This window comes from Cervus canadensis, chromosome 24 (genome assembly GCF_019320065.1).
Source record: "Cervus canadensis isolate Bull #8, Minnesota chromosome 24, ASM1932006v1, whole genome shotgun sequence".
In the NCBI taxonomy this organism is placed as follows: Eukaryota; Metazoa; Chordata; class Mammalia; order Artiodactyla; family Cervidae; genus Cervus; species Cervus canadensis.
The window spans coordinates 32,684,243-32,710,596 of NC_057409.1; the positions used below are offsets into that span (position 1 = coordinate 32,684,243).

Sequence of the window (26,354 nt, forward strand, 5' to 3'; positions counted from 1 at the left end):
TCTCCATACAGACAATGAAACAACACCATCAAGTAAGAAGGAGGGTAGATGCTATTCTCTGGGTTGCAACATATTCTCAAACTAGCAGCAGCCAATTAAATGGACTTAGCCTTTGGCCACATATGGTCTTCCCTCTTCAAGGAGCTGCTGCTTCTTCAAGGATCCTTGGACAGAGTTCTTTTCAGAGAAGCACAAACTGCTCAGTGCCAATCAGTAATGGGGCCTAAAGATACATAAACTGTTCAAGGGCGATGGATATTTGAATTTTCTATTGCTGGTACAACAGAATGACACAAACAGTGGCTTAAAACAACATAAACTTACTATGCTGCAGCTCTGTAGGACAGAAGTTTGTGATGGGCTTTCCTGGGTTAAAATGAATGTGTTGCCAGGCTGATTCTTTCCGAAGGCTCTGGGAAGATTCCATTTCCTTGCCTTTTGTAGCTTTTAGAGGCCACCTACATTCCTTGACTCACAGCTCCGCTATCTTCAAAGCCAGTAATGGAGTATCTTCAAATTTCTCTCAATTTCTGAAACTTGTTTTCATTATTACATCTCCCTTGAATTCTGCCTGCCCCTTTCTCTTACATGGACTCTTCTGATTACACTAGGCCAAGAAGGATAATTCAGAGTTATCTCTGGATCTCAAGCTCCTTAATTGAATCACATCTACAAAATCTCTTTTGCGATAAAAGATAAGATTCTCAGATTCTGGAGATTAGGATGTAGACAACTTTAAGAGGACACTATTCTACCAGCAACAATATTCTTTTTTTTTTTTTTTCCAGCAAAAATAAAGATAGGAATGCTGGTTATTCAAATATTACCATGAAAATAACCCAATAGCTGACATTATACTGGCTCTGTAAGGAAAAGTACATTTTAAAAATCCATAAAACATTTTGAGGGGTAGAAATAACTTTTGCATGTTTCAAAGTGAACCTAGCATAGAACAAATACAATTTGGTATAATTGGGATTCATTTATAATTTTCATTTAGGAAGAGTACAAAAGTTGTCAGGCTATAAATGATATTTATTTTAGCGTGTATTAAGACATAACAAAAAGAATTCTTTTTATACTTGACCTAAGGCCTATAAAACAAATAGATTCAAATTTTCTCCAGTTTAGCTTCTTAACACAACTAAACTATTAACTATTACAGTGATCCTGCAGATAGATAGGAACACTGTATGGACACAGAAATAATTTTGTGTGGCTTATTCCTTTAATATGATACTCAGCAAATAGTGATGACACTAAGAACCTGCAGGATGATAACGAGAAAGAAGTGATAGTAGCAACAACAATCAGTCAGTTTAGTTCAGTTCAGTCGCTCAGTCATGTCCGACTCTTTGCAACCCCATGAATCGCAGCACGCCAGGCCAACCTGTCCATTACCAACTCCCGGAGTTTACTCAAACTCATGTCCATCGAGTCCGTGATGCCATCCAGCCATCTCATCCTCTGTCATACCCTTCTCCTCCTGACCCCAATCCCTCCCAGCATCAGGGTCGTTTCCAATGAGTCAACTCTTCACATGAGGTGCCCAAAGTATTGGAGTTTCAGCTTCAGCATCAGTCCGTCCAATGAACACCCAGGACTGATCTCCTTTAGGATGGACTGGCTGGATCTCCTTGCAGTCGAAGGGACTCTCAAGAGACTTCTCCAACACCACAGTTCAAAAGCATCAATTTTTCGGCACTCAGCTTTTCTTCACAGTCCAACTCTCACATCCATACATGACCACTGGAAAAACCATAACATTTACCAGAAGGACCTGTCTGGCAAAGTAAATGTCTCTGCCTTTTAATATGCTATCTAGGTTGGTCATAACTTTCCTTCCAAGGAGTAAGCATCTTTTAATTTCATGGCTGCAGTCACCATCTGCAGTGATTTTGGAGCCCCCAAAAATAAAGTCTGACACTGTTTCCACTGTCTCCCCACCTATTTGCCATGAAGTGATGGGACCAGATGCCATGATCTTAGTTTTCTGAATGTTCAGCTTTCAGCCAAATTTTTCACTCTCCTCTTTCACTTTCATCAAGAGACTTTTCAGTTCCTCTTCACTCTCTGCCATAAGGGTAGTGTCATCTGCATATCTGAGGTTATTGATATTTCTCCTGGCAATCTTGTGCTTCCTCCAGCCCAGCGCTTCTCATGATGTACTCTGCATAAAAGTTAAATAAGCAGGGTGACAATATACAGCCTTGAAGTACTCCTTTTCCTATTTGGAACCAGTCTGTTGTTCTATGTCCAGTTCTAACTGTTGCTTCCTGACCTGCATACAGGTTTCTCAAGAGGAAGGTCAGGTGGTCTGGTATTCCCATATCTTTCAGAATTTTCCACACTTTGTTGTGATTCACACAGTCAAAGGCTTTGGCGTAGTCAATAAAGCAGAAATAGATGTTTTTCTGGAACTGTCTTGCTTTTTTGATGATCCAGCGGATGTTGGCAATTTGATCTCTGGTTCCTCTGCCTTTTCTAAAACCAGCTTGAACATCTGGAAGTTCTTGGTTTACATATTGCTGAAGACTGGCTTGGAGAATTTTGAGCATTAATTTACTAGCGTTTGAGATGAGTGCAATTGTGCGGTAGTTTGAGCATTCTTTGGGATTGCCTTTCTTATGGATTGGAATGAAAACTGACCTTTTCCAGTCCTGTGGCCACTGCTGAGTTTTCCAACTTTGCTGGCATATTGAGTGCAAAACTTTCACAGCATCATCTTTCAGGATTTGAAATAGCTCAACTGGAATTCCATCACATCCTAGTTTTGTTCATAGTGATGCTTTCTAAGGCCCACTTGACTTCACATTCCAGGATGTCTGGCTCTAGGTGGGTGATCACACCATTGTGATTATCTGGGTCGTGAAGATCTTTTTTGTACAGCTCTTCTGTGTATTCTTGCCACCTCTTCTTAATATATTCTGCTTCTGTTAGGCTCATACCATTTCTTTCCTTTATTGAGCCCATCTTTGCATGAAATGTTCCCTTGGTATCTCTAATTTCCTTGAAGAGATCTCGAGTCTTTCCCATTCTGTTTTTTTCCTGTATTACTTTGCATTGATCGCTGAGGAAGGCTTTCTTATCTCTCCTGGCTATTCTTTGGAATTCTGCATTCAAATGGGAATATCTTTCCTTTTCTCCTTTGCTTTTCACTTCTATTCTTTTCATAGTTATTTGTAAGGCCTCCTCAGACAACCATTTTGCCTTTTTGCACTTCTTTTCCATGGGGATGGCCTTGATCCCTGTCTCCTGTACAATGTCATGAACTTCCGTCCATAGTTCATCAGGCTCTCTATTAGATCTAGTCCCTTAAATCTATTTCTCACATCCACTGTATAGTCATAAGGGATTTGATTTAGGTCATACCTGAATGGTCTAGTGATTTTCCCTACTTTCTTCAGTTTAAGTCTGAATTTTGCCATAAGGAGTCATGATCTGAGCCACAGTCAGCTCCTGGTCTTGTTCTGCTGACTGTATAGAGCTTCTCCATCTTTGGCTGCAAAGAATATAATCAGTCTGATTTTGGTGTTGACCATCTGGTGATGTCCATGTGTAGAGTCTTCTCTTGTGTTGTTGGAAGAGGGTGTTTGCTATGACCAGTGCCTTCTCTTGGCAAAACTCTATCAGCCTTTGCCCTGCTTCATTGTGTACTCCAAGGCCACATTTGCCTGTTACTCCAGGTGTTCTTGACTTCCTACTTGTGCATTCCAGTCCCCTATGATGAAAAGGACATCTTTTTGGGTGCAACAACAATAAGGGGAATTAAAATGAGAAGCCCTCAATAAAGTCAAAAGTATCAGGGAAACCCTTGAGGCTGGTTCAGAGAAAATAAATACATATATGGGGGTGGGTTAATATCAATTCTTTTCTTTCACAGAGGGAAGGCACTGTTGAGGAAATTAAAATATTAAGATTAGGACAAGTTCTCATATGAAAACCAGAGTTGCTAGCAGACATAGACAAATTTTCAAAATAGAAGTTGGATACTTCCTTGCCATCATAAAGGATGAATTTAAAAAATCCTGAGCAACACAATACCTATTATAAGTACAAAATATCAGCAGTTTGTTTCCTTCATTATAATTGTTGAGTTAGATAAAAATATGTTAATTAAAAATTTAGGACACTTTTATAATTTAGACAGACTTAAGAATTTCCACTAAAGTATGTTTCTCTCATGTTTAGTAAAGAAAATTTTGGTGAAATTACTTTTCCCTTTGGCTAATATATTCCTTGAGTGTGCCTCTAATGAGAAGAAAATAGAAGGAATAATTGTAACATCTAATGGCTTCAGAATTGTTTTTATTATCTCAGACATGGAAAGAGGAAAAAAATACTGAAAATAGCTTAAGTGTTTAGCTTGAATTTTATCTTAGAGATAAAATGAGTACTACTAATTCATTGTATCTACTCAAGCTTTTAGATGCGACTGATATTAGATAACTAACATAATGGTATCATGTTAAAACATGAATGCTTTCATTCAGTAACCCAGTTTCCACTGAACCTATTCCTCACAAAAAAACTATTTATTGAAACATAAAAACATAGTTATTTTCAAAGGATGTAAGAAATGACTATAGGTTTACCTTTGCTTTAGTTATACCACAGAATAAATAGTGGAACCCGTCAAAATGTCATCATATTCCCATCCAAACATTTTCATTTTGCTTCAAGTGATAAATCATAACATTTTGATATTAAAATAAAAGCAAATAAATAAATTCACCTTGTTTGTGCTAGTTATCCTATAAAGTCAAAATTGGTCAGTATTCCTCCAGTATGAATATAAAATATTGGCATGCAAAATTAGTACATTTTACATGTGTGGAGGTTAAAAATTTAGGACATAACTCTCCTATTGGAATGATTCTCATTACACAATGACTTGCAATATGGACAAGGGAAAAAATATTGAAGTATAAAATAAAACCTTGAGGCAGTTGGACACTCAAACAGAAGAGACCATAGGATAGATGCTTTAAAAAAAAGTCTCAGAGGTAAAGTTCACAGTGAGCTTTAGACAGTAAACAGTGGTTGAAACAAACAGCTCAAGGGATTCTCTAAGATCTATCCCACTCAAAAAAGGCAATCATGGAACAAGTTCGCTGTGTGGGAACATGACTCAGGCTACTGGATTATAAATTAGAATTCTCTGTGATATACTCAAATCTTTGTTTTTCATAAAAATTATTTTCATGCTATAAATGAAAACCAACATGGCACTCAGTTCGGTTCAGCTGCTCAGTCATGTCCGACTCTTTGCCACCCCATGGACTGCAGCATGCCAGGCCTCCCTGTCCATCACCAACTCCCTGGAGTTCACCCAAACTCATGTCCATTGAGTCGGTGATGCCATCCAGCCATCTCACCCTCTGTTGTCCCCTGCTCCGGCCCTCAATCTTTCCCAGCATCAGGGTCTTTTTAAATGAGTCAGCTCTTCAAATCAGGTGGCCAAAGTATTGGAGTCTCAGCTTCAACACCCGTCCTTCCAATGAATACCCAGGACTGATCTCCTTTAGAATGGACTGGTTGGATCTCCTTGCAGTCCAAGGGACTCTCAAGAGTCTCCAGCACCACAGTTCAAAAGCATCAATTCTTCAGTGTTCAGCTTTCTTTATAGTCCAACTCTCACATCCATACATGACTACTGGAAAAACCATAGCCTTGGCTAGATGGACCTTTGTTGACAAAGTAATGTCTCTACTTTTTAATATGCTGTCTAAGTTGGTCATAGCTTTTCTTCCAAGGAGCAAGCCTCTTTTAATTTCATGGCTGCTATCACCATCTGCAGTGATTTTGGAGCCCCCAAAAATAAAGTCAGCCACTGTTTCCCCATCTATTTGCCATGAAGTGATGGGACCAGATGCCATGATCTTAGTTTTCTGAATGTTGAGCTTTAAGCCAACTTTTTCACTCTCCTCTTTCACTTTCATCAAGAGGTTCTTTAGTTCTTCTTCACTTTCTGTCATAAGGGTCGTGTCATCTGGTTCCTCGGTCTTTTTCAAATCCAGCTTGTGTTCCAAGGTTGACTGAACCAGAGGATGCAGGGGAAAACTGGATATGGAGTGCCAACTATAAGTTATAGGCTGATTAATCCCATTCATTGTTCAAGGATCCACTGTATTTAACATCTCTAGGCTTTGTTACTATCTTGATAAATTTCTTTGAGCTTGGTTTTCTAAAGTTCCCACTTTAAAAAATTTAAAATTTAGCTTATAAAATCAAGGGGAAAGAACTCCATAAAATATTCTATTTAAATACAATACAACCAGTAACAAGAGACAAGGAAAATCTGAGATGGGGTGAAGGGGTTCAAATGTCTTTTGCAACTTGAAATAGTATCCAATGAAAGAATTGGACCCAAAGAGAGGGAAAAGATAACTGACTCTACCCAATCATTTCCTCCCTAAAGAAGACACACAATTATAAGCCAATCAATCTTCCTTCCCCTGAAAGAGCATGAGTTCTGAAGGCACAGAGAGTATTATGACTTCTTTATATAAATACTACTCTCTTCTATATTACTTTAGATTCTATAATTAATATGTCTGAATTACTACAAGAAGATGAAAGGGAAAGTACCTGCTCTAGGTTCATTACAGGAGATGTGTGAAAGTAAGGGCTTTAAGATTTGGAGGCCAGAAGAAAATATTTTCCATGAGGTCTATTGGTTTAAATTTCTCAGAAACAAGCCATGTGGGAAGTCATCAGTCCCCCAGAGGCACATTAAATAACATCTGAACAAGTTAGATCCAGGAGCTGTATAAGCGAGTGTGAACACACACGTGCAAGGGCCAGGCTTCCAGCAATAGCTATTACAGCAAGACACACAAAGCTAGAGAATTTGATTAATACAATTCACACACTTTGCATATCAGAAAACAGTCTGTTGGATGTCTCCTCGTTTGAAAATAAATAGAAAACACCATCTGCAATAAGATCAGCAGTAGCTGACACAAAGGAAACCGATCGTCTGAGCTGAAGAAGGCCATCTCTGGGTGACAGAAAATATTAGAGAAACTAAAGTTTAGAAGAGCTAAAAATATTAAAGATGTGGTTTTCAGGAAGAAGGACTAAAATGCTGTGGAGAGAGAACACATCAAGATAAATACGCAGGGAAGCAGCATAATCATTTAAGAATGAAATTCAGAGAGGACTTTAAAAAAGGATTATATAAAACAAAGATAAGGCTTCTTCAATGGCTTAGGGGTAAAGAATCTGCCTGCCAATGCAGAAGACATGGGTTCAATTTCTAGGTCAGGAATATCCCCTAGAAAAGAAAATGGCAACCTGCTCCACTGTTCTTGCCTGGGAAATCTCACAGACAGATGAGTCTGGAGATTACAGTTCATGGGATCACCAAGAGTCAGACACAACTCACTAACTAAAACCAAAGCCCAAACAAACAAACAAACATACAACATTCACAGCAGATTTAAAATTTGTATTATAGACAGTTATAAGAAAAATTTGCACTTCAGAAGCAACTCAGGCCAGTGGTCATGGGTATTAGTTTTAAGCAGATTATTTTACTTCTTTTCATGGGGTTCTCAATGCAAGAATACTGAAGTAATTGCCATTCTCTTCTCCAATGGACCATACTTTGTCAGACTGACTAGCAGGGACATGCCAGGAGAAATATCAATAATCTCAGATATGCAAGGGCTTCCCTGGTGGCTCAGATGGCAAAGAATCTGCATGCAAAGTGGGAGACCTGGGTTCAATCCCTGGGTTTGGAAGATCCCCTGGAGGAGGGCATGGCAACCCACTCCAGTCTTCTTGCCTGGAGAATCCCCATGGACAGAGGAACCTGGTGGGCTACAGTCCATGGGGTTGCATATAGTCAGACAGGACTGAGCAACTAAGCACAGATATGCAGATGACACTAATGGCAGAAAGGGAGGAGGAACTAAAGAGCCTCTTGATGATCATAAAGAGGAGAGTGAAAAAGCTGGCTTAAAACTCAACATTCAGAAAACAAAGTTCAAGGCATCTGGTCCCATCACTTGATGGCAAACAGGTGGGGAAAAAATGGAAACAGTGACAGACTATTTTCTTGGGCTCCAAAATCACTGCAGATAATGATTTTACTGCAGCCATGAAATTAAAAGATGCTTGCTCCTTGGAAGAAAAGCTATGACAAACATAGACAGCATATTAAAAAGCAGAGACATCACTTTACTGAACAAGGACCATAGCTATGGTTTTTCAAGTAGCCATGTACAGATGTGACAGCTGGACCATCAAGAAGGCTGAGCACTGAAGAATTAATGTTTTCAAACTGCAGTGCTGGAGAAGACTCTTGAGAGTCCCTTGGATTGCAAGGAGATCAAAGCAGTCAATCCTAAAGGATATAAACTCTTAATACTCATTGGAAGGACTGATGCTAAAGCTCAAGCTCCAATACTTTGGCTACCTGATGTGAAGAGCCAGCTCACCACAAAAGACCCTGATGCTGGGAAAGATTGAGGGCAGGAGGAGAATATGATAGAGGATCATGGATGGCAACATCGACTCAGTGCACATGAGTTTGAGCAAGCTCCAAGAGACAGTGAAGGTCAAGGAACCCTGGAGTGCTGCAGTCCATGGGGTCACAAAGACCTGGACATGACTGAGTGACTGAACAATTCTACTTCTCAGCAGTTATGTGATTATTGGGCAAATTACAAAAACTATTTATGTCTCTGTTCCTCTATAAAATGGACAAATAATATGAGTAACTTTAATATAGAATTATCAGGAGGATGAAGTGAGTTAATACTTGCAAAATTTTTAAACAATCAATGTTAGCTATTGTTAATAACACCAAATCAGTAGTGTGGCATGTAGCATGCATACACTCTACTATAACACAGAGAAAGTTCAAGGAGTTGGCAGAAGTTGATGGTGGGGGGAATTACATACTTAAGTGCTATAAGTTCCTTAAAAGGAAGTTATATAATTGAAGTGAAATGGAAATCAAAGACACAAATTAAGAAAAAATTCTAGCTAAAAACAAGCAGGCAAACCAACAAATATAAAAAAAAATGAAAACGGCTAGCCACAACAACAAAGAATTGTGAATACTGGCTAACGGGATTTATCTATTCTACACAAATATAACTAAGGGATATGCTGAAAATATTTTTTTAATGAAACAATGCAAAACTAAACCAAAAATCTTAAAATATTTCGGCGGGGGAAAACATCAGTTTCAGTCAAAGACAAAAAGTCATGCTTCACTTTTCAAAAGTTAATTAGAAGAAAATGAAGAAACAACTGAAGAATTTTGAGAGGAAAGAATTATAAATCAGACTATCATTAAAGAGACATTATCATTCACATAGAAAGATTAGAAAAAGCCAATCTAAACTACTCAACATTTCAAAAAATATAAGTACTTAAAAATACAGTACTTATAAGTGAAGACATACAGATGGCTAACAAACACATGAAAAGATGCTCAACATCACTCTTTATCAGAGAAATGCAAATCAAAACCACAATGAGGTACCATTACACGCCAGACAGGATGGCTGCTATCCAAAAGTCTACAAGCAATAAATGCTGGAGAGGGTGTGGAGAAAAGGGAACCCTCTTACACTGTTGGTGGGAATGCAAACTAGTACAGCCACTGTGGAAAACAGTGTGGAGATTTCTTAAAAAACTGGAAATAGAACTGCCATATGACCCAGCAATCCACTTCTGGGCATACACACTGAGGAAACCAGATCTGAAAAGAGACACATGCACCCCAATGTTCATCGCAGCACTGTTTATAATAGCCAGGACATGGAAGCAACCTAGATGCCCATCAGCAGACGAATGGATAAGGAAGCTGTGGTACATATACACCATGGAATATTACTCAGCCATTAAAAAGAATTCATTTGAATCAGTTCTAATGAGATGGATGAAACTGGAGTCCATTATACAGAGTGAAGTAAGCCAGAAAGATAAAGATCATTACAGCATACTAATGCATATATATGGAATTTAGAAAGATGGTAATGATAACCCTATATGCAAAACAGAAAAAGAGACACAGATGTACAGAACAGACTTTTGGACTCTGTGGGAGAAGGCGAGGGTGGGATGTTTCGAAAGAACAGCATCGAAACATGTATATTATCTAGGGTGAAACAGATCACCAGCCCAGGTGGGATGCATGAGACAAGTGCTCGGGCCTGGTGCACTGGGAAGACCCAGAGGAATCGGGTGGAGAGGGAGGTGGGAGTGGGGATCGGGATGGGGAATACATGTAACTCCATGGCTGATTCATGTCAATGTATGACAAAACCCACTACAATATCGTAAAGTAATTAGCCTCCAACTAATAATAAATAAATAAATAAATAATACAGTACTTATAAGTGTCCTAAAAAAGATATGCTTAACAATAATTGGCAGTCAACAATATATGAATCAAGATTAAGAACTCAAGTTTAGGAAGTTTGAAGGCAGTGAGCCTTGAAGGAAGGAAAACAGATTATAGTGAGTATTCAATAAAATCAAATATAAAATAAAGTCAAATAATTTTTATAAAGGGTGGATCCAAAATGTAACAGAAAATTTAAATCATAATCTCTGAAAATAAGCCTACACATTTTAAAATAAGTAATAATTTACTGGTGAAAAAGCAATGTACTAATAATGATTTAAGTCATATGTCTTTTTATAATGAAAAAAAATAAAATTTAAAATTTATATTATTTTATTTCTTGAAACAATATAGGTGAAAGAATGTTTTACAAATGTCAAAGTAACCCCAGTAGAATCAAAAAACTATAAGCTTCCCAATCTGGAGCATAAGAAAGGCCAAGAAAGACTTCATAAAGCAGCGTTAGAAAATAAAGTCAAAAGTTTTGTATGAATGAATAAAACTCAAAAACATATGACAGAAGAATGACTGTGAGATTTAAATAGCCTATTTAAAAACTATATTTTACAGAGTGGGTTAAAGAAAGAAGATGCACCAGAAAATTTATCAGTGTTCTATTTAACAAGGAACACAATACAGAATGTTAAGGGAAAAAAAGATGGGTAAATATTTATCAGAATTCAAAACAGAATTTCTTGTATTTGTTTACTTCCCTATTACCAGATCTTTACATAGTGGGACAAACTTAGGACACATTTAATAATTATTTACATATGAAATACAAACAAAAACATTACACATATGAATAATGAACTAAACAAAATAAGATTGGTAGTATTCATTTTACACAATTAGCAATTATATCAAGAAAATAGAATTGATAACACAGGTCATTTAACACTGATGAAAGATATAGGCCACAATGATTATTTAATGTCATAAACCTATATACATTTCATGGGATATCATCAAAATGCATATATAGCAAATATTCATATTAGGAGTCTTTATTATACCTCTACAAGCAATTAGCAGACTAAATACACAAAATATAAATATGTAATAATCTAAATAATATAATGTTCTCAAAAATTTTCTCATGCTTCATAGTCAGTAAACTAAGATTACACTTTTCTTCAAGTGCCTATGGAAACTGAAATTAGGATTTTTTAAGCATTCATTTTTATGAGAGCTGCTAACAAATCACCCAGGTGTTACTTCACATCTCTGGGCCCATCATCAAAGGAATTTGTAAACTCTGATAGAATAAGAGTCTCTTGCAAAAAAATATGTTACCAAAATTCAACAAAGAAGCAGGAACATAAATAGGTCAGTTTCTTGCTTCAAAATTAGTCTCTTATAAAGGCTTATTTATTCTTTTACAAACATTAATTGAACATCTCTGCTACTTAGTGTCTGAGAATAAAGAACAAAGGTCCCCAAAAACCTTCTTAGAAGAAAACAGACACTTAAAAAAACAAACTAATAAATCTATAATAAAATGTTGACTAGTGATCAGTTCCATATTAGGGCTTAAAAATGAACATAATTTTATCAGTAAGGTTTTTCAAACTTCCAAATGTTTTCTACATTATATACTGAATAGCCTTGTCCAAAGAACAGAAATGCAAAACCACCTGACTTGGATGCAACCATCAGACTTGGATGTTCAGATACCTACTGTAGGGCCTGCTTTAATACAGGATCATGTACAAGGCAATATTATTTCAAAGCCTGTAAACATCTTAAAGCTCAATTTTATAAAGAAATTCACCACATTCATTTTAAAAAAATCCCTGAAACATAAAATATAATCAGTATGTTTTAAGAGGATAATTACATAGAAGGATAACTGTACACATTCATTCATTCACATATGCTCATTTTATACATGCCTCCATATGACATCTGTCTGCATGTATGTCAACATCATTGTATATGACTAACATCTTTACTATATATTCCATTCCTTAAATTTTTCCTGTTTTTTGTAAAAATAAACTTTAACTATGGAAGCCAATTTATAGTATATGCATGTTATAATACATCTATGTGTGTATATATACATATATAGAAAGAGAAATACAGAGACTATGTAAGGTACTAAGTTGACTTTTTGAATAAAAGACTAAAAACTATAAAAATTATTTCATAAGTTATTTTTGGAGAATTATGAAGGCATGGCATATTTTTACCTATTAAATATACAAGCATTTTTTTTTTCCAGTTTTTAAGTTTGCCTTTTTTGAATATCAGGTTTTGTGAGAAGATCTTTTACCCAAGACCCAGGCAAATTTCCCTAAGGGCAGCCAAACCTTGCAGGTCACTGTTTGACTCCTGATTCTTCTTGGCACACAAATTAGCCTCTCAACACATTTCTAGAGCATTTATTCCAGTAATATTGGATGTAGCAAGTGAAACACTGACAACTGCATTCAATATAAGGTCACTGATAACATTTTCTGAGTGACGAAATGTAAAAATATGCAGATTTTTAATCTGAATAATTTTCAGCATGCATTGTCAAAGTAAAGCAGCTCTGGAGGTCTTACTAATATATCTTACTAATTATGTACCTAAGAGATGTGTGTGAGTACTATCTTTCCATTACAAAAAGATATAAAATAATGCATTCTGGATATTGGCATAAATGTTTCCTAGATGCCAAGCAGACAGTAGCATTAATCATGTGTCATAATTTATCAATTTTAATACTAATTAATTACAAATTAATATAAATATCATACTTAGAAAAATAAATTCCATTTGAGAAAACCTATGTTTTTGGAAAAACAGACTCTGGAGAAGCCATTTTCGTTTTCTTATAACTATTGTTTATGGAATATGCTTTCTGATATTTTAGCTTCTAGCCAATCTGCATATTTATATCTTAAAGTGATGTCTAATAGAAAGAAAATGAATGAGTAGGTTTTTCAAAAAAAATCATCTGATAACTGATGTTTTAGATAAGCTATATTGAATGTATTAAGTGATACAACTGGGTTTAATCTATTATCCTACTACTTTTTATTTGTCCTGTTCATTCTTTGTTGCTTTGTTTCTCTTTTCCATTCTCCCTCTAGAATTTTTTTTCCTTTTTTTGAGACGTAGGTGATATATAATATTATGTAATTTTAAAGTATGCAATCTATTGATTTGATATATTTATAAACTGTATTGTGTTTACCGCTACAGTGTTAACACCTTTATCAAGATATCAGTTTGATTTTTTTAATTCCACTTCATCTTCACTATTGACTTAGCTATACCATTTCATCTTCATTACTTCTTCCTACAGTGATTAGAGTATAAATCTAATCTATATGTTTTGATATAACTTCATGTTTACGGTAAAAACCTAACAACCAGACATCTACGTCCCTCGTTTCCATCCCTTGTACTAATTTTGGTAACATTTTATATGTATTATAAGCTTTAAATAAAGTGTTACTATTTTTTGCTTTAAGTGTAAATAATATTTCAAATATATTAAAATGAGAAAATTGTATTTATATTTACCATACCTGCTCCCCTTCATAGCTTTGTGTCTAGATACATATTTCCAGTATCATTTTACTTCTTCCTAAAGAAGCTTGTTTTACATTTCTTGTAGTATAGGTCTGGATCAAATTATTTTTTTCTGAAAATGTCTCTTTTACATCTTTATTTTTAAAACATTATTTGCTAAGTAAAGAAATCTGGGTTAGTAGGGTTATTTATTTATTTATTTTGCTTTTGCTTTCTTTTGATATTTTAAAGATGTTTTCCATTGTCTTTTGATGTTCTCCATTTTTGACATCTACTATCATTTGCGTAATGTGTTCCTTCTCTTTGGCCAAATGTCATATTAGTCCCTGTTCTAGTTTCTCTTCCTAGTACCCCAATAGCTTATATGCTAGGGTACTTAATATCACCTCCTGGCTTTTGGATATTAAATTTCCTTTTTGTTTTTCCATCCCTTTTTTTCTTTTATCAGTTTGGATAATTTCTACTGACCTATATTTAAGATCACCAATGCTTTTTTCTTGTGTCTAGTCTGCTGATAAACCCATAAAAACAGCTCTTTGTCTTAGACATCACGCTTTTTATACCCAGCATTTCCAACTGACTTTTTTAAAAGATTTTTTTCTCTACTAAAATTCCCCCATCTTTTCAATGCATAATTTCCATATTTTACAGTATGTCCTTTAACAAAACAATCACACAATCAACTTTAAAGTACTTGTCTGCTGACAGTTCTATCATTTGTGCCATCTCTGCATATAAAAGTTTTACTACTAACATGGGAAGGGAAACTGTCAACTGTCAACCACGTCCAGGAGAGTCCCAGGCAGGATAAACCCAATTAAGAATACACCGACACACATAATCAAACTGACAGAAATTAAAGACAAAGACAAAATATTAAGAATAACAAGGGAAAAATGACAAAGAACATACAGGGAAACTCCCATAAGGTTATCAGCTGATTTCTCAATAGAAACTCTACAAGACAAAAAGGAATGGCATGATATATTTAGTGATGAAAGAGAAGAACCTACAACCAAGAATAGCATCAAGACTCATTCACATTTGACAGAGAAATCAAAAGTTTTACATATAAGCAAAAGTTAAGAGAATTCAGTACCACCAAACCAGTTTTACAAAAAATGCTAAAGGAATTTCTCTAATCAGGAAACACGAGAGAAGGAAAAGATCTACACAAAATAAACCCAAAACAATTAAGAAAATGGTAATAGGATCATTTGTTGTGCAGTGGCTAAGTTGTGCTGACTCTTTTGTGACCCCGTGAACTGCATACATATCAATCATTACCTTAAATGTAAATGGATTAAATGCACAAACCAAAAGACACAGACTGGCTGGACAGATAAAAACATGTGCATGTATACACTTCCACTTACCAGATCACTTTACTTAACTCCCCAAATTGTATATAATTATTTCATGCTGTTAGATTAATCATGCTTCCATTATGGCTTGGAACTGTAACGATCTTTTATTTTTTGTCTGTTGATTATGAGAACTGATAAATGTCTTCTATTATAGTGATTTGTGCTTAATGCAATAATTGTATCATGATTGGTCAACTGAAAATAATAGAATTCTGATGGGAATACCAGACCACCTGACCTGCCTCTTGAGAAACCTATATGCAGGTCAGAAAGCAACAGTTAGAACTGGACATGGAACAACAGACTGGTTCCAAATAGGAAAAGGAGTATGTCAAGGCTGTATTATTGTCATCCTGCTTATTTAACTTATATGCAGAGTACATCATGAGAAACGCTGGGCTAGAGGAAGCACAAGCTGGAATCAAGATTGCTGGGAGAAATATCAATAACCTCAGATATGCAGATGACACCACCCATATGGCAGAAAGTGAAGAGGAACTAAAAAGCCTCTGGATGAAAGTGAAGGAGGAGAGTGAGGCAGTTGGCTTAAAGCTCAACATTCAGAAAACTAAGATCATGGCATCTGGCCCCATCACTTCATGGCAAATAGATGGGGAAACAGTGGAAACAGTGTCAGACTTTATTTTTGGGAGGCTCCAAAATCACTGCAGATGGTGATTGCAGCCATGAAATTAAAAGACGCTTACTCCTTGGAAGGAAAGTTATGACCAACCTAGATAGCATATTCAAAAGCAGAGACATTACTTTGCCAACAAAGGTCCATCTAGTCAAGGCTATGGTTTTTCTAGTGGTTATGTATGGATGTGAGAGTTGGACTATAAAGAAAGCTGAGCACTGAAGAATTGATGCTTTTGAACTGTGGTGTTGAAGACTCTTGAGAAGTCCCATGGACTGCAAGAAGATCCAACCAAACCATCCTGAAGGAGATCAGTCCTGGGTGTTCACTGGAAGGACTGATGCTAACGCTGAAACTCCAATACTTTGGCCACCTCATGTGAAGGGCTGACTCATTGGAAAAGACCCTGATGCTGGGAGGGGTTGGGGGCAGGAGGAGAAGGGGACAGCAGAGGATGAGATGGCTGGATGGCATCACCGACTCGATAGACATGAGTTTGAATAAACTCCGGGAGTTGGTGATGGACAGGGAAGCCTGGTGTGCTGCGATTTATGGGGTTGCAAAGAGTCGGACACGACTGAGCGACTGAACTGAACTGAACTGATATCACTGACACTACCATTTAATAGAAAAACTTGTAATCATTTTTTAAAATCCAAATCCATATCAAAATTATCTTGGAATGTTTTGAAAAAAAAAATACAAATGCCTAAGTATTGTTTTTTTGTTGCTTTTTTTCCTTCCAAAGCTCCAGATATGTTTCTAGTGAGCAGCCATATCTGAAAACAACTGGACTATATGATGATCTTGTACTTTTTACCTAGTTTATTCAACTTTTTCTATTTCATATTAAGTACTCCATTTCATTTAGCTTGTTTTCCAATTTCTCCTTTTTTTTGTAATGTTCTTTCTCAAGTCTACCAAGCATAGTAGAAAAGCTTTTGTAAACATATATATAGATATAAGCAGTATGTATATTTTAGAAACCTTATGAATTTTTGCCTAGCTAAAAAATGTATAACATTTTTATTCTATTTGTTTGACTCAGTGTGAATAGAAAGCTATATTTCTAATTTATAATCACTTAAATTTTTTATATAGCTCCATGTATTTTGGCATCTACTATTAGTGCTAAAAGTCTAGAAAGTTTATTATCTTAGTGATTGAAAAAAATTGAAGCAGAAACTTCTAATCCAATTCTGAGAATATAATGAAATATTATGTTGTTTAAAAAGACAGGAAATTAACAGGTGATACAGTAATATTAACTAAAGTACAGATTTTGTTCAAATCTCATAAAATTTTATGCTAGTGTTCATTATTTGTTTTCATACCTTATTCAAAATTCCACATTATATTTAACTGCACTGAGCAGCTTCAGTTACATGCAACAAATTCTGATAAGTTCTCTTTTCATTTTTATTCTATTATAAATATTTTCTAATTTTCCTTGTTTGGGCTTTTTATATATAGTGATTATTTAAAAGTGAACATTTAATTTCCAAATACATGAGATATTTAAAAATATCTTTGATACTAATTTCTCATTTTTATATTAATTTGTTTAAACGCTTTCTTCTCTGCAATCACCCTCTGTAATTTTTCCATATTCTGTCGTTATTGAGGCTTTCAATGGCTAATTTTGCTAAGTCAAAGATCTCTCTTGGTAACTGTGACACTGCACTTGAAGATACGAGGGTTATTTTCAAATATCTTCTGATGTTGACCTCTAACACAATTCCACAGTAAGAGAACAGACTCTGAATGGTTTCAGTACCTTTAGACCATGAAATTTCTGCACCTGGTCTTCTGTCTCTGGATATGTTCCAGCGTCTCCTAGTTTATAGCCTACGGGAACTTGAACAGAATTTGTATCCTACTGTTGTATGAAAATCGCATAAATCTTAATTATGTCAAACTGGTTCATAATGCTTTTCAGGTCAACTATATTCTTCTACTTCTCTGCACATTCATTCTATTAATTTCTGAGAGCTTGATATTGAAACTCCAACCAAAATCTTAATTTACCTACTTAAAGCAAACGATATTAATACATAGAGGAACTACATATAACTTTGTTTTGTATTTTCCAAATCTCCTGTAAATGTATTATCATGTTTTAATAATTTAAAAAATAAAAAAGATCTATAAGCAAGGTGAAAAGACAGCCCTAAGACTGGAAGAAAATAATAGCAAATGAAGCAACAGACAGAGGATTAATCTCAAAAATATACAAGCAACTCCTGCAGCTCAATTCCAGAAAAATAAATGACCCAATCAAAAAATGGGCCAAAGAACTAAACAGACATTTCTCCAAAGAAGACATACAGATGGCTAACAAACATGAAAAGATGCTCAACATCACTCATTGTCAGAGAAATGCAAATCAAAACCACAATGAGGTACCATTACACACCAGTCAGGATGGCTGCTATCCAAAAGTCTACAAGCAATAAATGCTGGAGAGGGTGTGGAGAAAAGGAACCCTCTTACACTGTTGGTGGGAATGCAAACTAGTACAGCCACTATGGAAAACAGTGTGGAGATTTCTTAAAAAACTGGAAATAGAACTGCCATATGACCCAGCAATCCACTTCTGGGCATACACACTGAGGAAACCAGATCTGAAAGAGACACGTGCACCCCAATGTTCATCGCAGCACTGTTTATAATAGCCAGGACATGGAAGCAACCTAGATGCCCATCAGCAGACGAATGGATAAGGAAGCTGTGGTACATATACACCATGGAATATTACTCAGCCGTTAAAAAGAATTCATTTGAATCAGTTCTAATGAGATGGATGAAACTGGAGCCCATTATACAGAGTGAAGTAAGCCAGAAAGATAAAGACCATTACAGCATACTAACACATATATATGGAATTTAGAAAGATGGTAATGATAACCCTATATGCAAAACAGAAAAAGAGACACAGAGTTACAGAAACAGGACTTTTGGACTCTGTGGAGAAGGCGAGGGTGGGATGTTTCGAAAGAACAGCATCGAAACTGTATATTATCTAGGGTGTGAAACAGATCACCAGCCCAGGTGGATGCAATGAGACAAGTGCTCGGGCCTGGTGCACTGGGAAGACCCAGAGGAATCGGGTGGAGAGGGAGGTGGGAGTGGGGATCGGGATGGGGAATACATGTAACTCCATGGCTGATTCATGTCAATGTATGACAAAACCCACTTCAATATTGTAATTAGCCTCCAACTAATAAAAATAAATGAAAAATAATAATAATAAAGTGAAAAAAAAATAAAAAAGATGAAAAACTATTACTACTTTATCTTTTGATAAGGGTTTTTTTGGCTTCTGGTTTTCTTTTTTTTTTTTGGTGTTTTGTAATTTTTGAAGGCACATAGGTTACTGCAAATAGAGCCTGACATAAACAGGATTTCCACACAGAGACGGATGCAGTTCTTCAGGCAGGTCCTTAATGTCAGTCTAACGTGTAAGTTCTGTTGTTGCTGTAGTGAGCCTTCACTTCATCACAGACATTTGAATTCCTCCAGTGGTGTACTGCTGCTTCCTGTTATTTATTGTGAGGTCTGATAAACCCACGAGTGCTTCCCAGTATTTCTGCTTCACTCTCTGCCACAGAGAGGGAGTGTCTCCCCATGGTCTTGCTCCACCTTTGGCAGTAGACTATTGTATGCCACGTGTTACTTGGTCCAAAGCTCGTAACTTTCCTGGTCCAGCCTCAGTCTGAGGCATGCCTGTACATCTACCCTTCAGGGTTTGGCTTTCTCAGAACTTCTGCCCCTCTAGCTAAATTATGTTCTGTATCTATGAGGACTATCAGATAAGCAAGCTTCCTGCACTTCTCCAGTGGCACAAACCTCTGCCTTTTATCAGCACAAGAATCGGGAACTGAACTCATTTCTCATTCCTCTCTCAGGGTAAATAACTCACTTTGATCTGGCCCCCATTTACAGCTGACCTTTGCTTATGAAAGACTTCCCTAGTGTCTCAGATGGTAAAGAATCCCTATGTCAGGAAGATCCCCTGGATAAGGAAATGGCTACTCACTCCAGTATTCTTGCCTGGAGAATTCCATGGACAGAGAAGCCTGGTGGGCTACAGCCTGTGCAGTCACCAAGAGTCAGACATGACTGAGCAACTAACACACTTTTCACTTAGTTTTGCCTATGAAAGGGGGGCTGTCTACCATTCCTCCAGCAGCGAGATGGCTTTTGCTGCAATGAGATTTAAGTGTGGAAAGCAGATGGAGATTTTTGTCTGTGCACTGTTGAAGAGAGCTCTCTCAGATGTCCTGCCCGGCTCAAATCTTTCCGGTGAGCACAGGATAGAAATCTATGGAAAAGATCAGTTGCTTCACCTTGGATATGGGACTCCTAGGGATTCTAGTCTGCTATACTAGCCGACATTTGACCTTTAAGAACTCATTGAAGTTTTCGTTCCTTACTTCTTCCCCACTTGTGCGGTTTTCATATTTTCGTTCCTCGCTCTGCTAAAGGTGATATCATTTGTGTGCCTTGTCTCTCTTTGAAGGTTCTGTCACCTTTTGGAATTTAGTTCATCTGATTTCCTGTCACATTTGTTCTCTCATGGACATACTAAATGCTATGATTTTGTAGTTTATCTGGCTTGTTCTTATTGTTAGTGACTTTGTCATAGGTTTTCTCTTTTTAAGGTAAAGTAGAACTTCTCAAAAAATGTTTAAGTCATGAAAGAGTCAATTTTATAACCTCTTACAGTTTTTAATTTTAATTTTTTCTGCTTATCAAATGAGAAACTGTAGATTGATAGTTCCTCAAGCTTTTAAAATCCTACTTTCTTTTTATAAACATATACAACTCATATACTTTTATATTACGTTATTTGAAATTTTTAAAACACTAATAACATAAGAAACAGTGTGTCAAGACAAGGAGACAAAACAGGTTTTGTTTTTAAATACTCATCCCGCTTTCCTAAAGGTGAGATAGCTTTTCCCTTGTTACATGAATTAAAGGGCAAGACAATAATAACTGCTATATGAATAAATTAATTAATCAAATGTTCTCTATTAGGTTAAGCAGCATTAAAATATTTGGATACCATATTTCAGATGTCAGGAGAGAGAAAACTTTAAGTATATTCTGAGGTAAAAAGTGTGGTTCTTTTTTCCCCAGAACCAATTCTCTGTACTCCTCTGCACCTTCTTTCCCAAAACAAGCACACTCCTGCTCCTAGGTAATTATTGTACAATAGCTGCAAGAATCACATTTCTCTCAAACTCAATTCTAATTACTTTTTAAAATATGTTCTGGTTGTAACAATGTACTAGGTTTCCTGTTCTTTGCCCATCACCCAGAGCTAAGTCTCTTGGCCCCCAGCTGCAGACTTGGTTCTGCTATCAGGTCAGAGACAAATATCTTCTTAGCCCAGCCCTGGCTTCATTTGCACAGGCAATTCAGCACACATCGCTCTTACAACTTTGCTCTGCTCCCAAGTCCCAGTTCTAGCAAATGGGTATTTCTCAAGTGACTGCACACTTGTTCCTGTCCTTTGGCCTCTTTCTTCCTTGTGACTCACTTTAAGCAAGTATCAAGGACCCCAGTTCTTCTCATTATGTGACTCTGAATCTCCCCCTTCTTTGTCGCTATCTCAGCTTCACTGTGCTGCTGATTCCTGGTATTATACCCACTCCTTAGCTTTTGTTGAATTGCCCTAACCCTGAAATCATGACTATGTATTTTCTCTTTCTATATTATTTTTCTACTTGCCTGAACTTCTTCGAGGAGCCTGCAGCAGTCAACCCCTGCTGTCCAGCCACCTCCATACAGTTTCCAGGATGGGCCCGTCCCTACTCCCTAGGGAGGTCAAGTAGGGAGGTCATTGACTTTTCCCAGTGACCTACCATGCTAAAGCCATTCATTAGCAATTTTACTGATAGTTACAGCTCATTTTATGTTAGGATTATAGGCATCATAAACTCAATGGACATGAGTAGGAGCAAAGTCCGGGAGATAGTGAAGGACAGGAAAGTCTAGAGTGCTGCAGCCCATGGGGTCACAAACAGTCGGACACAACTCAGTGATTAGACAACAGAAACAAAATAAGAAACATTTTATCCATCTATCTATCATCAGTATAAAATCATCTCAGGCCTCAATCACCTGCCTGACTAAATGCCATAACTTGGGAGACTACATTTCCTTCTCGGAAGTCAGGGGGGACATCTGCCTTTTGCTCCTTTTCTAGCTGCACTTTTACACTTTTCATCTCATCTCCTTTCTTTTCAGGAGTGAAGTGTGCTGGGGTATAGAAGAAAAGATGGGAAGGAATGGAGAAGAGAAACCAAAGAGGAAAACTCCCAGCTTGTCACCATTGAGAGCACGGGTCCTCCCCATCGCGCCGAGAGCCTACCACTCCTGTGCTGCCATGACCGTATTACATGCAGAAGCACGCATGCACACACGGGCACAGGGTGTTTAAGGGTTTTATAAGGATGTAAGCTGGAGGGAAATAGAAAGGGAAGCAAACCCTCATTGTGCCCTGGTTTATCACAGCTAACAGTACCGTCTGTTTATTATGGAGCCTTATTGCTGGCTTTTTAGAAAACATGTACCTTAATTATAGTCATTAGTAAATAAAAAAGATTTTGTATTCCCAAGAGGTACATTGAGTGACAAGTCCTAACGTTTACACTATTACTCCAGGAAAGAAGTCTTTGCTTAAAAATAAGCAGAATAGTGTAAAAATTAAATAATACATTTGAATTCTTCTTAAAAGTACATGCATTAACTATTACTTCCTTTTCATAGCTAATAAAAGTCAGTATGAAAACAAGATTTCCAGAATGGTCCAGGTTTATCACTAATTCTCTCTTGTTCTCCACATTATACACACGCCAGGACCAAAAGAAGGGCCAAGTGCTACCCCACAATCCTCACAGTAGCCCTTACTCATCACTGGGTTCCGTCACTAAGTCATGTGTAACTCCATGAGACCCCACAGACTGTAGCCCAACAGGCTCCTCTGGCCATGGAATTTTCCCAGCACAAATACTGGAGTGGGTTTCCGCTTCCTCCTCCAGGGATCTTCTTGACCTAGGATCAAACAGTCTCTGCCTCTCCTGTGCTGGCCTGCGAATTCTTTACCACTGAGCCACCTGGGGAGCCTAGAGGATCCTGCTCACTGCTCCAGAACAGAAATGTACTTCTGAACATAAGACACGGAGAACAACTTTGAAGTATCAGCACCTTCACATTCCTGCTAACAGAGGGCCAGATATCACCTGGGACTCTCAACCAGGTCCACAATCAAAACATCTGAAGCTGATATTCGAATACCTGAAGCTGAAACCAAGCGTGGCCCTGTGGGGCTCCTGGACACAACAGCCTTTCTGTATCTCCCACTTCTTTGATTACAGGAAATAGGCTTCTTTCGGCCTCCAAGATCTTCCTTGAGTAACAAGAAGCAGGTTCAAACAGTTGCTAATTAGGGAAGGGAGGGGATGCTGAAAGACAAGGGAGGAACAGTCAAAAGAAACAAAAATGCAGCCTTGGGGCAGGTTCTGGCTCCCGCTCAGTTCAGTTCAGTTCAGTTCAGTTGCTCAGCTCAGTCCTGTCAGACTCTTTGCAACCCCATGGATGGCAGCATGCCAGGCTTCCCTGTCCATCACCAATTCCCGGAGCTTACTCAAACTTACGTCCATCAAGTAGGTGATGCCATCCAATCATCTCATCCTCCGTCATCCCCTTCTCCTCCTGCCTTCAATCTTTCCCAGCATCAGGGTCTTTTCCAGTGAGTCAGTTCTTCACATCAGGTGGCCAAAATACTGGAGTTTCAACATCAGTCCTTCTAATGAATATTCAGGACTGATTTCCTTTAGGATTTCCTTAAGGATTGACGCAAGAGTCTTCTCCAGCACCACAGTTCAAAAGCATCAATTCTTCGGCATTCTGGTTTCTTTTACTCTCACATCCATACATGACTACTGGAAAAACCATAGCTTTAACTAGACAGACCTTTGTTGGTAAAGTAATGTCTCTGCTTTTTAATACGTGTCTAGGTTTGTCAGTATCTTTGAGCTGTTTTGCAGATACTGAAATCCCTACCAGGTGGGAGAAGTTAACTACCTGCCCACAAGCACACAGATCCCAGACCAGTTGGAAGCAGAAGGTTGACGATGCTGACTCCCACTTACCTCACCACCAACCAATCAGAAGAACGCTCATGAGCTGATCATGCCCTCTTTGAACTATTACTATAAAATTCCTCACTATCCTCTCCAGTTTTGAGGGATTTAGTCCATTGTGCCCCCCTTTGCCTGACAAAGCAATAAAGCTGTTCTTTTCTACTTCACCCAAAATGCTGAGGTTCACATGCTGGATTTGGCTTCAAAGCCAAGTAACACTAGTTATGCCACCATCCCAGCAACCCTCCACCACCAAACTAAAGGCACATATATTCCCAAACCCTCATGCTCTGATATCCTCTGTCCCTTAATCTTCCTGCTACGCTGACTTCCTTTTCTCAAGCCCTTCTGATGTGTTCTCTGTATCTTCAAACTCTCTCATCAAATGGCTAACCTGAGATTTTGCTTCTTTGAAGAGATGACATGTCCCCACATCTGTGTCATTTGGATACAGTTAGGAGATAACTATATTCTCTGGAAAACTTTCATCTTTTATATTATCTTGTCTTTTCTGAAGGCTCATGTCTGATAGGGCCTACATGGAGGCTTATTGTTAAAATGGCTCATTATGTTGACCTCACAAAGAATAAAGTCACCGTGACCCTTGAGACTAACCAAATTTCCCAAATAACATTCTGTTTTCCCACTGTCACCTACCTGCTCAAGGCTACGAAACCACCGGATTCTAGACCTCTGGCTACGTGACTGCAGGATTCAGCTACGGGCTAAAAATTAACCATCCCTTCAGAGAATTTTTCATTGGTGGGGTATAAGAAAAACCCTGTCAGAAAGGGAGGATGCTGGTTCTTCTTAAGAGCCAATCACCCTATCATCTTCCTCTAATAAATTCCCCTTTTCTTTTCCTGAATCTGTGGCTCACTCTTTCTCCACACCTGCCTTACAATGTCATGTCTTATGAACTTCCACCAACTAAATTCTCAAAATTTTTTAATTTGCCAAAATTTGGATATCTCACATTCCTCTCATCAGAATTTCCATTACTGCATTCCTGTTTTCAGCTGGGCAAAATATTTCACACCAAGACGTGTCATAGGCCACTAACTAGCCTTGTAGGGGGAATGACTCTTGGCAGTTTCCCACTCCAAGCCAGATGAAACAATAAATGTAAAATATACATTAGAGATAATGCAAGTTGACAGGTATTTTGATATACCAGAAAAAAAAACAAAACAGTATAAACCAAGAATCCTTACTTCAAAAAATGTATGAATTAACACATGTGTGAATTAACATGCACTGGGGTCGCGCAGGGATAAAGAACCCGTCCATCTAATGCAGGAGACTCAAGAGACAAAGGTTCAATCCCTGGGTTGGGAAGATTCCCTGGAGTAGGAAACGGCAACCCACTCCAGTGTTCTTGCCTGAAAAATCCCACAGACAGAGGAGCCTGGTGGGCTACAGGGCCATCAGGTGTGGGCCACCACAAAGAGTCAGACACGACTGAGCATGCACACACTAGCTCAAGTTTACATTTGAGCCCTGAATAGTCTAATTGGTAAATTAAATCATACCTCAGTTGTATAACTACTTCTTCTCTATACAGAAATAAATTTTCAAAATCCTTTATTAATATCTTACTTCTGTTGGGGGGGAGGTATGCTCACAGAGGGGGCCTGAAGAAATAGCTCATCTGCTTACAACACAGCTGTCAGGAATCTGGGTTCATTGTGACAAGGGGCACAAAACGTGTGACCTTCCTATGAATAACTATCCAACATGTGTCCCCCTGTACCTCTACGTGACTGCTGGGCAGGACCAGTGGGACAGGACTCGATACTGGAAGAAAAGCTACAGTATTCAGTGGGGACGCTTGACACCTAGAGTCTGTTTGGTTCTGGTGGGCTGTAAGTGGTCCTATAAGGGCTTTGAACCTCTCTTCATGGAGAGAGAAAAAAAAATTTAAAATAGATTCCAACTATATGCCATTCTGGAAAAAGCAAAACTATGGAGACAGTAAAAAGGTCAATGGTAGCCAGAGGTTCATGGGGAGATGAATACAGAGTACAGAATTTTTTATGAGCAGTGAAAACATTTTGAATTACATTACAATGATGGATACATGTCATTATATCCATCTCGACACAGGCATTGAACCCATGTCTCCTGAATTGCAGGCAGATTCTTTATCATCAGAGCCATCAGGGAAGGCTATATGTCATTATACTTTTGTCCACATGCATGGAATGTACAACACTATTCACTTCATTAAAGTGGACCCTGAGACGAACTGGGCACCTTGGTGATTTTAATGTGTCAATACAGTTCATTTTTAGTTT

General features: G+C 37.6%; 1 protein-coding gene and 1 non-coding gene across 2 annotated transcripts in view; one reads left to right on the forward strand and one right to left on the reverse strand.

The window, feature by feature from the left end:
• The window catches only part of SPAG16 (sperm associated antigen 16), a 964,274-nt gene that overhangs the window by 550,762 nt on the left and 387,158 nt on the right, over positions 1–26,354 (reverse strand). The window lies entirely within an intron of this gene.
• On the forward strand, positions 25,670–25,798 carry LOC122426945. The gene has a single exon (XR_006265293.1). It is a non-coding gene; the product is annotated as a small nucleolar RNA SNORA11 (small nucleolar RNA).